The sequence below is a fragment of the Felis catus genome, chromosome B3 (assembly GCF_018350175.1).
Source record: "Felis catus isolate Fca126 chromosome B3, F.catus_Fca126_mat1.0, whole genome shotgun sequence".
In the NCBI taxonomy this organism is placed as follows: domain Eukaryota; kingdom Metazoa; phylum Chordata; class Mammalia; order Carnivora; family Felidae; genus Felis; species Felis catus.
Window position 1 is genome coordinate 145991991 of NC_058373.1, and position 13793 is coordinate 146005783.

General features: G+C 54.7%; 1 long non-coding RNA gene across 1 annotated transcript; it reads right to left on the minus strand.

Annotated features, from left to right (window-relative positions):
- Positions 1-11697: 11697 nt before the first annotated feature.
- On the minus strand, positions 11698-12838 carry LOC123386221. Its single transcript, XR_006600044.1, has 2 exons — positions 12708-12838; positions 11698-12532 (listed from the first exon to the last, which is right to left on the minus strand). It is a non-coding gene; the product is annotated as an uncharacterized LOC123386221 (long non-coding RNA).
- Positions 12839-13793: the final 955 nt, after the last annotated feature.

Consider the following 13793-nt stretch of genomic DNA (forward strand, 5'->3'; position numbering starts at 1 on the left):
GGGGCAACAGAGAAGGAAGATGCCGTGTGAATACAGACAGAGAGGGGAGGGATGCATCCATGAGCCAAGAAATGCCAAAGATTGCCACCAACACCAGACGCTAAGAAGAGGCCAGGAAGGGCTCCTACAGGTTTCAGAGGGAGGTGGCCCACCTGATATCTTGTTTCAGACTCCTGGCCTCCAGATGGTGAGACAATAAATCTTTGTTGTTTTACGCCCTCCAGTTTGTAGCACTTTGTCACAGAAGTCCTAGGAAACCAACACACATGATAAAAGAGATAAATGCCCACAGAAATACCTATTACCAAAACTGACCTAAGTGGAGACAGGAAACATAAACAGAATAATTTCCAGAGAAAAAACGGAGAAATTGTCAAGGAACTTCCCCACGAGGAAAGCACCAGGCCCAGATGATTTCACAGGGAAGTGCTACCAAATTTTCAAAGACCAAATAGTTCCAATATCTCGTAAATGGATCCAGATCACTGAAAAAGAAGGAGAACGTGAAAATATAACATTGAAACCTCAATCTTATAAAAGCAGTATAAACAAAAAGAAAACTACAGAACAATATCATTTATAAATATAAATGCAAAAGTTCTAAGGGAAGTATTAGCAAACAGTGTGCAATACCACATAAAGAAAATAATGTATCATGACCAAGTGAAATTTATTCCAGGGATGCAAAGTTGATTCGCTGTTAATAAATATGTGCACCGTGGTGCACGTGTACAGGGAAGACTCCATGTGAAGACATCTATATACGTATCTTGTCCTAAAGCCTGTATCTCACTAAATGTAGAAATAGTAAGGAATTTCCTCTCAGATTAAGAAGAAGGCAGGTATATCTACTATCTCTGCTGCTATTCAACATTGTACCATAAGTATTAGCCAATGCAATTAGATAAGAAAAATAAAATCGAAGCATAAGTATTAGAAAAGAACTAAAACTCTGTCAATTTACAAGTGATATACTAGTATTTCTTGAACACTGTTAAGAACCAATGATAAAACTAACTCATACCATAAAATGTTCCAGTAAAGTAGCGGAGAAACCAATAGCCTTCTTATACATAAAACACTGACCAGTTAGAGGACATAACGGGTACAGAAAACCCCAATTACAATAGCAACAAGGAAGATTAAGTAGTTAGAGATAAACTCAACAACGACAACAACAACAAAAAAATGTGTGAAAACCTATGTGAAGAAAACTTTAAAATGTTCCGGAAGGGCTGAAGCTAAAGGAAAGACAACCCTGTTCTTAGATAAAATGGCTCGTCACAAAGATATCAGTTCCCTTTCAGTTAATTGATAAATTTATTGGAATCCCAATAAAATACAAACAAGGTTTATTATGGAGCTAGAAGAGTTAATACTGAAGTTGTTATGTAAAAAAATATATACAAATAGTGCCAGGAAAACTCTGGAAAAGGAAAGAAAGCTATGTGGCAAGACTCTCCGCACCAGATCTTCAAGCATACTACAAAGCCGCTTGCGGAATGGAATTGAACGTCCAGAAAGAAACACATGCATATACGAAAATTTAATATATCATAAAGATGACGGTCAATTCACAGGGACAAAGATGGAGTCTGTGTGTGTGTGTGGCAGTTCTGTGCTCTTCCTCACATGTTCCATGCACATGCCCATCTGCGACCACAATCACTCTATAGCCCCCCAACCCCTCTACCTCCAAACCCTAACCCCTGACAACCACTAATCTGCTCTCCACCCTTCTTACTGCATTGTTCCAAGAATATTTTATAAATGGACTCGTATAGTTGCCTACCTTTTGAGATTTTCACTCGGCCTAATTCCCAGTTATTATGTGTTATCAATAGCTTGTTCCTTCTTATAACTGAGCAGTACTCCCTGGTTTGGCTGAACCAGTCTGTTCAACCATTCACCTGCTGAAGACCATTTGGGGGGTTTCTAATTTGGGGGTATTAAAAACATGGCGGCTGTGAGCTCTCATGCACAGGCTGTTGCACGAACTTAAGTTTTCATTTCTCTGACATAAAAGCCAAAGCAATTGTTGGGTCAGAGTAAGTGCGTCCTTAGTTTTAAGAAGATGTTGCCAAAAAATTGATAAACTGGACATCATCAAAATTTAAACCTTTTTCTCCAAAAAATCCTGTTGAGAGAATGATAAGCCAAATACAGACAGGAAGAAAGTACTGGCAACCACATATTTGACTAAAGGCTTGTATCTGGAATTTGTAAAGAACTGTCAAAACTAGGGGTGCCTGGGGGGCTCAGTCGGTTAAGCATCTGACTTCAGCTCGGGTCACAATCTCACAATTCCTGGGTTCCGGCCCCATGTCCGGCTCTGTGCTGACAGCTCAGAGCCAGGAACCTACTTCGGATTCCGTGTCTTCCCCTCTCTCTGCCCCTCCCCCCGCTCATGCTCTCTCTCTCTCTCTCTCTCTCTCTCTCTCAAAAATAAATAAACATTAAAAAAAATTTTTTTTAAAAACTGTCAAAACTAAAAGGTAAAAAAATAATTCTAGTCCAATTTAAAAATGGGCAAAAGACACAGACATGTCACAGAAAAAGACACACGGACAGCAGACAGGAATGCAGGAAGTTGTTCAATACAATTAGTAGTTAGGAAATTGCAAATCACAACCACAAGTTGCTGAGACTGCACACCTATCAAAATGGCTAAAATAAAAAAAACTTGATAACACCAAGTGCTGACAATGTTATTGGATCCCTCATACAGACATTGCTGGTGGGAATGCAAGCTGGTGCAGCCACTCTGGAAAACAGTATGGAGGTTCCTCAAAAAACTAAAAATAGAACTACCCTATGACCCAGCAACTGCACTACTAGGCATTTATCCACGGGATGCAGGTGTGCTGTTTCGAAGGGACACATGCACCCCCATGTTTATAGCAGCCATATCGACAATAGCCAAAGGATGGAAAGAGCCCAAATGTCCATCGATGGATGAATGGATAAAGAAGATGTGGTATAAAAACACGATGGAGTATTGGTCAACAATCAAAAAGAATGAAATCTGGCCATTTGCAGCTACGTGGATGGAACTGGAGGGTATTATGCTAAGTGAAATGAGTCAGTCAGAGAAAGACAAAAATCATATGACTTCACTCATATGTGGAACTTAAGATACAAAACAGATGAACATAAGGGAAGGGAAGAAAAAATAATATAAAAACAGGGAGGGGGACAAAACATCAGAGACTCTTAAATACAAAGAACAAACTGAGGGTTGCTGGAGGGGAGGTGGGTGGGGGGATGGGCTAAATGGACAAGGGGCATTGAGGAGGACACTTGTTGGGATGGGCACTGGGTGTTATATGTAGGGGATGAATCACCGGAATCTACTCCTGAAATCACTGTTGCATCATATGCTAACTAACAGGGATATAAATTAACTTTAAAAAATACACAAAAGGGGCGCCTGGGTGGCTCAGTTGGTTGAGCGACCGACTTCGGCTCAGGTCATGATCTCACACTTTGCGAGTTTGAGGCCCGCAATGGGCTGTGTGCTGATGGCTCGGAGCCCGGAGCCTGCTTCAGATTCTGTGTTTCCCCCTCTCTCTGCCCCTCCCCTGCTCATGCTCTGTGTCTCTCTGTCTCTCAATAATAAATAAACGTTAAAAAAAAATTTTGATAAAAAATAAATAAAAGACGGACTCTTTTACGAAAGGTTGAAGCAACAGGGCAGCCATTTAGGAAAGACAATGAGGTCCTTCCCTCACACCACACACCTGCCTGAGGTCCACATGGCTCAGGGATCTACATGTAAAACTCAAACCACACTAGTGCCAGAAGTAAATAGGGGTGAATCCTTGTAACTTGGGTGCAGGGAAAGGATTCCTAACTATGACTCGATATTCAGAGACAAAAAAAGACTGATAAATTTTATAAACTTAAAATTTTACATGGAAAAAAACACTGTAAAGTCAAAAGATGACAGGAAAATTGGTAAAGAAAAGAATATTTACAATTCATAGCATAGACAAAAGGTTAATATTCCTAACACTAAAAATTCTTAAATATTGAAGATGGAAGAACCCACTAGAAAAATGGAGAAAAGACATGAACAGGCAATTCCCCAAAAGAGGTAAAAATGGCCCTAAACACATGGAATGATGTTCAACCTCACACACGACCCTCAAATGAGAGAATTAGAATACAAATCACCAAAGAACGCGACTTAAAACAACACCAAAACCCACAGATTCAAAAAGAAAGGACATTCTGACATTGGCTACGACGTGGAGGAAGCTTGAGGACATGATGCTCAGTGACATAAGCCCATCACAGGGGACAACGACTGTGTGATTCCACTCTTACGTGGGACCTAGCGGAGTCACCTCCACAGAGCCAGACAGGAGATGGATGCGCCAGGGGCCGGGGAGGGGGACGTGCGTGTTTGGTGGGGACAGAACTTAGGTTTGCGGAAGAGGAGAAGGTTCTGGAGATGGACGGTGGTGACACTGCACAACAATGTGAATGTGCTTCATGCTGCTGAGTCAAAGGGGCGCCTGGGGGGCTCAGTCGATTAAGCGTCCAACTCCAGCTCAGGTCATGATCTCAAGGTTCGTGGATTCGAGCCCCACATCGGGCTCTGTGCTGACAGCTGGGAGCCCGGAGCCTGCTTCAGATTCTGTGTCTCCCTCTCTCTCTCTCTCTGCCCCTCCCCCGCTCACGCTCTGTCTCTCTCGCTCTCAAAAATAAATGAACATTTTAAAAAAATTTTTGTTTTTTAAAGTCAATACAAGGGTCCAGGGCTTCTTGGAGAAATGGCCGGGAAGAGAAAAAACAAAATAATCCTGGAAATACAGAAGGGGTCAAAGAACAATGGAGACAGGTCAAAAGAACACAGCAGATAACTCCAAGGAGGCCCCACCCCCGCCCATGGCAAAAGTGTTGCGTTAAAGCAGATAAAGTAAGAATTCATGAGTTTATACTGATATCCATATGCAATATTTATAAAATCGGAATTATAATACTGATATAAATCAATAATTTAACAAGTGCGTGTATATATCATTAAACGATTACAAATAAAGCCATTAAAATCAACAATCTTTAAATCGATGAATAGATTCACCAGGAGTTCAGACACAGCTGGAGAGAAAACCGTTATCCATGTCCCCAGAACACAGAGCGGAGGAAACAAGTTTTCCCACCATGAAGGAGTCAGGAAGGTTCTACCGTGCTCTCACGGAGGCTCCGGAAGGGGACTAGAACGGGGGTGGCATCTGCGGGGTCCCCGGGCCCACCCCCAGTTTCGGCGGCTTACCAGGAGGACCCACAGGACTCAGGACGTAGCCGTGCTCACGGCTGGGATTTGCCGCCGTGAGAGGACGCAGGGCTGTGTGGGACGAAGTCTGAGGGCACCAGGCACCAGCTTCCAAGAGTCCTTCCCCGGCGGGGCCACGTGGGACTCGGGAGCGAAGACCCAAGGAGAAACCATAAACCCCAAACCGGTTTCTGCCCAGTGGGGGCTCCAGTGCTGCCTCCCAGGGTTCCCGAGCGGTCACCGTGCACATGGAAGCCGTGCCTGTCCCCCTAATCTCTCCTCTGGGGACAGATCACTTAGAAGGGCTTTTCATTTCAAAACTATGGGTTTTGTGACTTGTTGATTTCTACGCTGACCCCGGTGGGATCAGAGAACACGGCCCGCGGCACCCACGACTAGGCATTTGGAAATGTGGTTGGTCCGAGACGCCACGGCCTCCGGGGGCACTTGACAAGGAGGCACGGCCTCTAATGGAGCCCAGCCACCACCTGTACCCGCGCAATTAAACGGCTTGTTTCTCCCGGCTTTCCTGTCCTTGCTCATTTTTATAATTGTTTGCCAGTCACAAGTGACCATCAAGCACTTGAAATATGGCCAGTCCAACAGGCCTGAGAAACCGAGTTTTGCATTTTATTCGATGTTAATTAGTTTAAATTTAAGCAGAGACACCATCGTGTTGCGTGGGGATACAGGTTAGTTTGTTTAACAAATGACACGGGGTGGGGCGAGCACCTGGGTGGCTCAGTCGGTTAAGCATCTGACTTCAACTCAGGTCATGATCTCACGGCTCATGAGTTCAGGCCCCGCGTCCGGCTCTGTGCCGACAGCTCGGAGCCTGGAACCTGCTTTGGATTCTGTGTCTCCCTCTTTCTCTCCTCCTCCCCCACTCACACTCTGTCTCTCTCTCTCAAAAATAAATAAACATCAAAAAAAATTTTTTTTAACATTTTTTTTAACGTTTATTTATTTTTGAGACAGAGAGAGACAGAGCATGAACAGGGGAGGGGCAGAGAGAGAGGGAGACACAGAATCGGAAGCAGGCTCCAGGCTCTGAGCCGTCAGCCCAGAGCCCGACGTGGGGCTCAAACTCACGGACCGCGAGATCGTGACCTGAGCTGAAGCCGGACGCTTAACCGACTGAGCCACCTAGGCGCCCCCCCAAAATTTTTTTTAAATAACACCGGAACGTTTGCTTTCCACGCAGGAAGGTCTCAGCTCGGTTTCGAACACATTAAATTCCAGATGGATGAAAGGCAGAGAGTGAACAGCGAAGATGTGAAACCTTTAGGAGAAAACAGGCAGAATATGCCGTTGGGGGAGCAACAGACCCCCAGCCTCACAAAACAAACACACGATAAAGGAACGTGTTGATAGGCTTGCCCGGCTTCACGGTATAACCTCTGAATGTCAAGAACAGACCACAGAGGAAGCCAGCGCGGGCTTGGAGCCCGACCTTCGCCGGGCCCCTGACTGACGAATTATTAGAATCCGAAATATATAAAGAGCTCCTATGAACAGCGACTTGAGAGAAAAACAGACATGCATCCCAGCTGAAAAGTGAGCCGAGGATGTGGCTAAGGGGCCCTGGTGTCTGTCGCCTTCGGTTCCTACTCATGGATCCTTGCTGGGACAGGCGACTCGGCCCTCACCTGAGCCCCCGCCCTAGCCGTCACCCCCTCAGTGGCCAGCCGCACACCGGCTGTCACTCACTCACTCACTCACCGGGCACTCAAACCCTCCGCCCGGTTCCTGACAAACTCAGTCCAATCCGCCTTCCCTCCCGGCGGGAGGTTAGAGGCGCCCGGGACACTGGCCCTGATGAAACGCCTCTAATGGCCAACTTCCATCTGCCTTGAGTTCTGCAAGAGCGAGGTGGCTGCGGGCCCAGGGTCCGCCAGCCCGGACGGGACCCCGGCCCCAGGCCGCCCCTGGCCGGAGGTCTCCTCAGGTCTCCACAGACGGAGGGGGATGAGCAGGGCCAGCTCGGAGACTGCCCAGGCAGACCGCGGCCAAGTCCACACGGATCCACGCTGCGGGGAATGGCTTGGCCCCGTGGGGCGACAGGGACCCTCCCTTCCTCTCCGCTCCTGGGTCCCTCCCCGACACAGTCCAGCCAAAGGCAGCCAGGACTGGGGCCTGCCCTGTTTTCTGAGCAGCCGGCGGGACCCTCCCGTGCAAGGACCAAGGCCAGCACCCTTCTGAGCTCATTAACCATAATTACTTCCCATCTCCAAATACAGCCACACCGGGGGTTAGGCTTCAACAGAGACACCCGCGGGGACACAATTCAGCCCTCAGCATCCTCCCAGCCCGTCTCCCGACGCCTCTGTAGGGCTCCCTGCCTGGTCCTGGGGGTGGCTCAGCCGCCCAGCTCCTGCTGGCAGGAAAGCAGGGCGGGCACCCCCGGGATGGTGCCTGTGGCCCAAGCGCACCCGGTGACAGAACTGAGGCCGTGATGATGCTCACCCCTTGTTGTGGGGCCAGGGAGCACCCCTTCTGAGCCTGCGTCCCCACCCCTCCGGACAGCCAGGGCCGCCCGACCTACCTACCGCCTCTGATCCCACGGCTACGTCAATATCGTGTACACATTCCAGACCCCAGCAGTGGTGGCCGGGCAGGAAAGCGGAAACTGCCGGGCGCCCACGCCTCCGAGCCAGTGCTGCGCCCCCTCCCGCAGACCTGCATTCCCAAGCCGGAAGCTAACTTGCCGGCCTTCGGGACAGACCGGGCTCGTGGCTCTTCTAGGCCGATCAATAAAAAGCCTGTTGCGGTTCATTTAAGTCACCGAGTAACTAACCAGGCTGGGCCCATCCCCATTCTCTGCAAAGCCCTGGAAGTGGAGGGGCCCGGGCTCAGGGTCAGCAGCGGCCAGGCAGCCACCCCAAGCCCACCGAGCGGGCGGTCCCACCCGCGGCCTGGGTCACACTGGGATGGGCGGTGGCTCTTCTGGGCAGGGCGTCCGGGGGGCAGGGGTCCAGGGAGCTCTGCCTCCTCACCCTGCAACGTGCCCTGTGGGACCACCCTCCTCCGGGATGGGGGCCAACAATGACCTGAGCCAGCCCCATTATGACCCCTGACCTTGACCCAGAATGACCCCCCCTGGGTCTCAGATCAGCACAGAAAGGAGGGGTGTGGCAGAGGGCTTGCCCACGAGTCAAGACCCCCACAAGGCCCATTAGAGCGCCACCCCTCCACCTTTCACCCCTGCGCCCCTCCACCCTCCACTCTCCACCCGCCACCCCTGCGCCCCTCCACCCTCCACTCCTCACCCCTCTACCCTTCACCCTCACCTTCCACCCTCTACCCCTACACCCCCTACCCTGCACCCTATACACCCTTGCCCCCCACCCCGACCCCACAGCACCTACTCTACAGGGGAGACACCCAGGCAGCCCCAGACACCAAGTGGTCCCAGCTGAGGGAGGCTGGACTGCTCCTGCGGCATTTCCCTCCACCGTGAACTTGGAGCTGTCGTCCTCAGGAGGGTTCCGGGACCCACGGCCAGGCCAGCTCCCTCCTCACCCCTGCCCCCACAGACCTGGATCCAGCTCCAACCTCCCCCTGTACCCACAGACCCAGGCCCAGCTCCCTCCTCACCCCTGCCCCCACAGACCCTCGCCCAGCTCCAACCTCCCCCTGCCCTCACAGACCCTCACGCCCGCACCCTGCACCCACACACCGCCAAGGGTTCTAGCGCTCTCCTGCTTTGCAGATCAGACTCCAGGCAGAGAGCCACTAAGCGGCCAGTGGGAGCCTCCAGGCCTCAGCTCAGAGCCCGCTCTGCACATTCCTGTTGAGGAGGGAGGTGGGGGGGCGAGGGCCGTGGCCTGCCGGTGACCTCCCCCCTCCAGGCAGGGGAACAGCAGAAGCACCGGCAGCGGTGTGGGCGTGCGTGGCCTGTCCCCATGGTGGACACACCCTAGGTGTTTGGGGCATCTTGGGGAGAGGAGGTTGGAGAGGGCACCCGGGACCAGAAGGAGGGCCTTGTCCCCAATCCACTCCAGCCTCCACAGCACCACAGACAAGGCGCCTAAACACAGACACCACAGTTCCGAAGGTGCAGGTCTGAGATCAAGGTGCAGGTGACGAGTGCCCCGTCTCCTCGCACAAGGGCACTGACCCCCCACAGGGGCCCCACCCTCCTGACGCATGTAACCCCACCACCCCCACGGGCCCACCTCCAAAGCCCATCACACCAGGGGTACGGCCTCCACGTGTGGATCTGGGGACACATTCAGGCCACACCGGGCTGAGCAGTCACCCCGCCTGCCTCGTCTCAGGGCCCAGAGCAACACGGCAGGCACAGGTGCGGACCTCCCCTTAGGAAATCCCCCGCCAGAAAAGACAAGGGGGTGCAGCCGTCTCCCCACTCCTTGCTGCTTCCCCCGGGCTGACCAGCCTGGGGGCCACAGCCTAGTGGGGCTGACCCCACCCCCGTGTCACCAGCCGGACCCCAAGACCTGAGTTTTACTGCCCGCCTGCCTGTACCCGCCGACCTTGGCCTAAGCTCTTCTCCCCCAGCTTATTTCTTTTTTTCTTTTTTTAATTTTTTTTCAACGTTTATTTATTTTTGGGACAGAGAGAGACAGAGCATGAACGGGGGAGGGGCAGAGAGAGAGGGAGACACAGAATCGGAAGCAGGCTCCAGGCTCCGAGCCATCAGCCCAGAGCCTGACGTGGGGCTCGAACTCACGGACCGCGAGATCGTGACCTGGCTGAAGTCGGACGCTTCACCGACTGCGCCACCCAGGCGCCCCTCCCCCAGCTTATTTCTTAACTCAGGCAAAGGACCGGAAGGGCGTCACATCCCCGGCGAAACAGAAACTACTGCCTGAAGCTCTGCGGCCGCCAGACTCCGGCGAGCTCAACCCCCTCACGCCTGCGCAGACGCCCACAGAGTGGCTCACCGAGTGACCCTCATTATAAAGTGAACCCCCCCCCCCCGGGAGGGGCACAGGAATGCACCTGCAGGCGTGTTTCCTTCAGGACACGACTTTGGGCCGCCTCTCCAGACGGGGACCAGGCTCCCTTTCTGGATGCTCGTCCTAACCCTGAATGAAAAGAATCCGCCCACCCTGGTTCGGGGAGTCACGGTTTTGTGAGCTCTTCTCCCGGATCCCATTTGCTGCAAATAAAGTTTCCCCTGTGCCACCTCTCACCTGGCGTGCTTTCTCTCCGTGACTCGCCAAGGAGCGAACTGGCCTTGCCTCCGACACACCCGTACGGCCCACCTGCTTCCGCGGGACGCACGGGCCTGGGGGCCTGCTCGGCATCCCTCGGGCCCCGCAGGCCTGTGAGCTGCCTGGCCCACGGACGGTGCCCACGGAGCACGGGCTCCCCCTCCCTCCCCCGGGGGGCTCTGGGCGCACCTGCCAGCATCATGCGGTCGTCCAGGACGGCTCCCCGTTCCACACACCCCTCCCTGTGCCCCGGCCCCGCCCTCGGTGCCCAGCTCCTCCCGTCAGCTCGCCCACAGTCAAGGGAAAGACGCTGGTTCTGCCATTCAGCTTTGAACAGCGCTGGTCCCGGAATAAAGGGAGGTCACCTGAACCCAAGAGCACGCCCCCGCCCGCCTCCACGCCCAGCTGCGCCCGCCGCTCCCGCTGCAGGGTAGCGAAGGGTCCGTCTACCGGTGGTCAGGCTCCTGGAGGGGCTTCTAAAACCCCGGGAGTCCCTGCGGACAGGGGTGTCTTTGGAATTCAGGAGACCTCCGACCCCACCTGCGCTCACGCGAGGGGCCGGCCACCAGAGAGAGCACGGGGGGCAGAGGGCGGCCTACAGAGGGGAGGCTTGGGGACACTTCAGTAGCACAGCCAGTGATCCAGTCAATCAGGCCCACGTAACGAGACCCCAAGGAAAGCTGGGCGCCGGGCTTGGGTGCACCTGCCCGAGGTGGACGCAGGAGCGTGCTGGGGGGGCCCCTTCCTGGAGTCCACAGGGACAGGCCACAGACGCTCAGGGCTGGCCCGTGTGTCTCCTCACGGAGGAGGAGACTGCCCCCGGCCCGCGTCCCTCCTGATAACACCTCGGGGCTCGGTGAGTCTGTCCCTCGGATTACAAAACCGGGTGTGGGGCGGGAGGAGCGCACGGGCTCCCCGGCTCGGTAGCCAGTTGGTCAGAAGCGCAGTGGCTCCGCGTCCCTCACAGGTGGCTGGAGGAGTGTGTGAGGAGGTGACACTGCCGTTGGGGACCTGCCCCTTCACCCAGTGGGGTGTGCACCACCTGCAGGAGGTCAGTGAGGAACCGGGCTCAGTACCCCGGCTGGGGGGGCAGGACGAGGCGGCTTCCTTCCGGGGCGGGACGGGCCCGCACAGGGGACGGACGCGCGCAGGAAGCAAGGACACGGAAGGGCCCGAGTCAGAGAGCGACTCGGAGCGGCCCTTTCTGAGAGCGAGGGCACGTCAGGACCAGCGAACTCACCTACCCCGCTTTTATTTTCTTCTGTACACATGCAGAGAGTGCGCTGTGACCAAATGCTGTGATGAAAGGGGTCCAGGGAGCCCCCGTGTGAACGTGAAACACAACTTCTACACGACAAGGCGCGGGCATAGTTTCACACGCAGCGTTCCGTCTTCCCTAGAGGCGCCTAAAGTAGCGGTGACAAAATGTGGGTGCAGACAACACGGTCCAGAGAGACGCTCGCCCTGGACAGTCCGCGGGGGCCTCCTGGGCCTCCCGAAGGGACCAGAGGAGCAGAGCCCCCCCCGGGAATGGCCTCGACAGACACCGGGAGGGACTGCGGAAAGTTCCACTCCTTTCACAGTTTCTGAAAACTCTCAGAGAACCTCCTCCACTGGTAAAATCTATTTCTGGGGCGCCTGGGTGGCTCCGACCCTTGAGGTTGGCTCGGGTCATGATGCCAGGGTCGTGGGACTGAGCCCCAGGTCAGGGTCCGCCCTGAGTGCGGAGCCTGCTTAGGATTCTCTCTCCGTCTCTGCCCCACTCATACTCTCTCTCTCTAAAATAAAATATTTGTTTTCTCCAAAAACTCTCTCGAAATATCAGACGTAAGAGAGAAATCCAAGACTCGATCTCTCCAGGATCAGCTGCAAGTCAGGATGTCCCTAGTCGCACTGGTTAACGGAACCCTCAAAGTCCCAGAAACGTGCAAGCCAAAAGCACGATGAAGTGACAGGTGTCAGGGTTGGGAAGGAGGAAATGAGACTGCCACTGCCTGTGGCTGACGAGGCCGCCCTCGTGGTCCTCGTGGGTCCTCGTGGCAGACGTAACCGGATCAAACGACTCCTAGAACTAGTAAGAGTTACAAGATAAACCTACCGGAATCAGTACCAAGACTCCGCCGGCAGAAGCCGCCCAGAAAATCAGACACCGCTCCCAGCAGCCACCGGGACCACGGAGCGGCTCGGCATCCGATGACACAGAGCGCCTGGAACCCCAGCGCCACCGCCAGACGTGCGTGACTCACCACAGACGGCTGTCCCCAGGTCGGTCTCCAGATCCACATCACGAAGATCGCGGTTCCCGCAAGCTTTTTAAAGACACTCGGAACCCGCCCCCTGAAGTCACCGAGGAAGATCGAGGCCCAGGAGCAGGGGCGCCAGGCGCAGGAAGAGCGAAGAGGCGAGGGCCGCGGCCCCCGCGTGAGCACGGACGGGAAGGCCAGGACCAGCACGGATGAGTCGATGAGGAGCCGGTGACGAGCAAGCTGGCCCTGGACAGGCCTGCGGCCTCGCGGCCTCACAAGGGCAGAGGGGCCGCGGTGCAGGGGGAAGAGGGCTCGTCACCCGGGAGCTGTGCCCGGATTCCTACGTTACACCCTATAAAAAGCCGGCTCCAGATGGGCTGGAGGCAGAAACGGGAAGCGTGTGAGAGGAGCCGCGGGGGCGGCCGCGTGTGGGGAAGAGTCCCTTCCAACGGCCCACGGAAGACAGCCCGAGCCAGCAGCTCAGAAAATACCCGTGGCAACCTGAGCTCCCACCGCCGCCCACCGGCCGGGCCAAGCCGAGGGGTCGGACACGTGGAGGGTCTGCACGCGCCGGGCAGGAGGGGTCGTGTGGCATCACCACCTCAGGGCGAGGGCACCTGTGCCCCACGGCCCGGCCGTCCGGAGGGGCAGATCCAGCAGGGCCCCACCCCCTGGGCTCAGAGGGCACCGCGGGACCCCGCCACGGTAAGGAGTCCGGGCCGCCCCAGGGAGCCCCGCGCGAGAGCCCTACCCCTGGGGCTGGACGCGAACGCCCACCGAGCCCCTCCCCCGCCTTGAAGGGGGTCCAACCCAGGCGAGAGGGGACACGGAGAAGGGGGTCACGTGGACAGCCTGCTGGAGCCCGGGCCCTGAGGACCGCCAGTTACTGCCCCCCTGGACTGGCCCCCTGAAACCAAGAACAGAAAAGACAGAGTGGAGGACGATGGGAGGGCAGCCTGGAGACCCCTGCCACTGTCCCCTGGAGTCTGCCACCGCCAGTGGGAGGTCATCGCCAGCCTGGGCCTGAAGGGGGACCCCCCCCAAAAAAGCGCCTGACCTCAGCCCACTCTTGGCACTCCTGTGCCA